The sequence below is a fragment of the Emiliania huxleyi genome, assembly GCF_000372725.1.
Source record: "Emiliania huxleyi CCMP1516 unplaced genomic scaffold EMIHUscaffold_97, whole genome shotgun sequence".
Taxonomy (NCBI): Eukaryota; Haptophyta; order Isochrysidales; family Noelaerhabdaceae; genus Emiliania; species Emiliania huxleyi.
The window spans coordinates 77,601-81,670 of NW_005194814.1; positions in this window are offsets into that span (position 1 = coordinate 77,601).

A 4,070-nucleotide genomic window follows, 5' to 3' on the forward strand; every position below is an offset into this window, starting at 1 on the left:
CCGCCGCAAGGCGCCGTCGCCGCCGCCCTCGCCGCCGCCCTACCCGCCCGCCAAGGCTCCGGCACCGCCGCCGTCGCCGCCGCCATACCCGCCCGCCAAGGCACCCTCGCCCCCGCCCTCGCCGCCGCCCTATCCACCAGCCAAGGCACCCTCGCCCCCGCCGTCGCCGCCGCCCTACCCGCCCGCCAAGGCGCCGTCGCCCCCGCCCTCGCCGCCGCCCTACCCGCCTGGCGACGCGCCAGCGCCGCCTCCCTTCCCTCCGGGCAAGGCGCCCGTGCCGCCGCCGTCGACGCCGCCCTACCCGCCGGGCAAGGCGCCGATGCCGCCGCCGTCGCCGCCGCCCTACCCGCCTGGTGCGGCGCCAACGCCCCCGCCGTCGCCGCCGCCCTACCCGCCCGACAAGGCGCCGCTGCCGCCGCCGCCGTCGCCACCGTTGCCAGGGCCGCCCCAAGCCCCACCAGAGCCGCCGATGCCTCCCCTGCCACCGTTGCATCCGCCGTTCCCTCCCAATGTTGCCCCGACTCCGCCTGCCCTCAGCGCCGCCTTACCCACCAGGTCCGGCGCCGCTACCGCCCGATGGTCCGTCACCACCTCCGTCGGCACCAGGTCCTCCTGTGCCTCCGTCACCACTGCCACCGTCGCCGGCATCGGCGGCGCATCCAAGGCCGCCACCGCTGCCTCCGTCTCCACCTCTACCTCCTGTATCGCCGCCACCCCCCAGCTCCTCGACCTCTCACAAAGAGCCACCGTCCACTCCAACTCTCCCGCTCTCCGCCAATGCCACCACACGATCTACCATCCCCTCCGCCTGTCCCTCCAGTGTCTCCCGCTCCACCCCTTCCGACCGCCGCCGTCCCCTCCAACGGCAATGCCACCTGTGCCGCCACCATGTCCGCCTTCTGAACCATCACTAGCCAAGACCATCTACGCCATCGTTCATGGGACGGCAAGCAGCTCTTTTTGGGACCAATGGGGTGATGGTGCTGCCCGAGGCTTGCCGCCATCGGTCGAGTTTGTCTACGTGCGCACCGGATACGATGTTGCGACTGCCGTTCAGGCCATTGACGAAGCCTGCAGGCGAGCGGATGGTATGGTCTTGACTGTGCCCTACGCAGCCGGCTCCAGCGAAAGATCGCAAATGGCGACTGCGATCAACAGCTGCACGGCTCAAAACTCTGACCTCGTGTTTATCCTCGCGAATACCGACGATGCCTTTACCATGGCCTCGGACTCGCTCACAGGCCGGTTGAGTGGCGGCTGGGATGGCTTTGTCGGCAGCCAAAACTACGACATGGGCACGATCTGTGGAACCATTGCCGTCACTGGCGATTTGGCACGGGCTGTCTCAGGCAACACCTCAAATGCGGTTCCGTCGACTCCCGTTGAAATATACCTCTTGGCAAGTGAGTCTCAGAACGCAGGCATCTTGAATCGCGCTATCGGGGTCAATGCCTCGATAGTGACGTATGCCCCCACATACACCAACACGGCTGATCTCACACCATCCAACTACATCATCGCGCTAGGGGTGGGAGCGGCAAATGAGCTTATCAGCGCAGGCATCACCCCATCCTTGAACTGTGGCGACGACCAGCTCCGAGGGACGCTGGCATACTACGGACAGCATGTGTACGTGCAGGGCCTTCAGGCCACGGGCCAAATGTATGCTCATCTCAGTATGGACATGAGTAGTGGCATAGAGAGTGGTGACATTTTTACCGCAGTCAACAGCGGCGATATGAGTACCACCGGCTCGGCGTCTCGTGCGTACACCGCTCCAGAATGCCCATTGACGATCACATTCATCACCCACGCCGAGGCTAGCTCGGACTTCTGGACAGAATGGGAAGCGGCAGCGCGCTTGGCAGCGCAGGACTTCTCTGTCACTTGGTACTCCAACGGGTACGACTCTGCTGTCCACGTGAGCGCAATTGAGACGGCATGCGCTGACTCTGATGCCGTGGTTGTCACCGTGCCATACACAGCGGGATCGACGGACTATATAGCCGTGGACAACGCGATCAACGATTGCCTGTCCGGGCGACCCTCCTTGCCGCTGTTGACGGCAAACACCGACACGTACCACAACCCCGATGTGCTTAGCTACGTCGGCTCAGACAATTACGCTATGGGCACCAAGTGCGCTTTGGCGCCCTTTGTAAGTGATGCATCGGTCCTCTCAGGTGCAGCGGCGCCAGAGATACTCGCGGCACTGCTCACAAAGGTAATTGTCTTGGCGTACCAGCCGAGCTCTGAGGCGTCAAACGAAGGTGTCTCCAGCAGGTTTACCGCCATTGAGGACACAGTGCTGGCTCTGGGTGCCACGAATACGCCGAGTCTGTACTACAGCGCGACCAGTTTGCAGGCAGCAATGACCGCCCTTCCGTCAGATCAGCAGACTTTCGTCTTTGTCATCGCGCTCACCTATGGAGGCCAGCTCGAGCTTGAAGCAGCGGGCGTGACGGTCGACTTCCTGTGCGGTGATACCTTGGGCTCGCTGGCTCACTACGGCCAGGACGTTTGGACCCAAGCCGTCTCGGCAACCGTCCAGGCGATTGCAGGCACCCGCGGGCAATGGTACGGGGCATATGGAAATGCTGTTAGCCAAACTGCTTCAAGCAGCACCTTGCCATCGACCAAGGTGGAGGAGCTTACGGACCTAGTCACGCCGCCATCCGAGCCGCCATCGCCGCCGCCGCCTCCATATCCGCCGACAAAGGCACCAACTCCTCCACCACCGTCTCCGGCTCCATCACCGCCTCCACCCCCCTCTCCCTTCGTTCCAGAGCCATCACCGCCACCACCGGTTCCGTCGCCGTCCCCGGAGCCTTCACCGCCGCCCCCCCCATCACCGTCCCACCCCGAGCCATCGCCGCCACCACCCTACACAACCCCCTCCCCCTTTGCACCACCGCCGCCGCATACGACTCCAAGTCCAGGATCGGGATGCGTCTGCGCCCCGGAATGGACAACCGACGACACTGAAGAGTGCCAGGAGACGCAGTACGGCTGCGAGGCGAACGCGTGTGATGGCGATGGTCGGCCATGGTGCAATGTGCTGCAAATGCCGTGCTCGCACGGCGATCCAGACTCGGGCGTCAACAGTGGCGCGTATGGTGGCGACTGGATCTACTGCACACCTGATGGTGCGCCAAAGCCGCCTCCGCCGCCCTCACCCTCGCCCGCACCGCCAACGCCGCCGTCGTCGCCACAAGAGTGCGTCTGCGCCCCGGAATGGACAACCGACGACACTGAAGAGTGCCAGGAGACGCAGTACGGCTGCGAGGCGAACGCGTGTGATGGCGATGGTCGGCCATGGTGCAATGTGCTGCAAATGCCGTGCTCGTACGCCGACCCAGACTCGGGCGTCAACACTGGCGCGTATGGTGGCGACTGGATCTACTGCATGCCATTGCCACCGGGATCGCCGCCGCCGCCGCCGCCGTCCTCGCCACCGCCACCTGTGTCGCCCCCACCGTCTCCACCGTTACCCTCGCCACCACCGCCTTTCTCCCCGCCACCGTCTCCACCGCCGCCCTCACCGCCGCCGCCCTCGCCGCCGCCACCCTCGCCGCCGCCCCCGTTCTCTCCGAGTTCGGTCTCCTTGCGATTCGTGTTGGTCGGCGACGGCTCGCCGCCGTCCTCGCCTCCAGGCGGCCGCCGCCTTGCTGCCAACTGGTCGACCTCCGGTGATGCGCCCCCAGCCGAGGAGCTGGTGTCGAGTGGACGCTGGAGCGAGTCTTTGCCGTTGCACGAGGCTGCGACGCTGCCAAACCGCAGTCGTTGGCATCTCTTGCTACCCTCCTCGCGACCACTGCCGCCGCTGCCAGGCAGCCGGCACGAGCGATGGTGGAGACGAGTGGAGGAGGTGCTCGAGTGGGCGCTTCCCGCTTCATGGATCTTGTACTTGAGATCCGCGGTAGACGGGACCGATGAGCGATTGAGACCTGCGAGATGACACGCCGCCGGGTGACCAGTGGCGTGGTACATACACAATATATGTTGTTTTTTGTGGGTGGTTGTGTTGCTAGTTACGGGCATGCGTCATCGGACATGAGATATGTCATGAG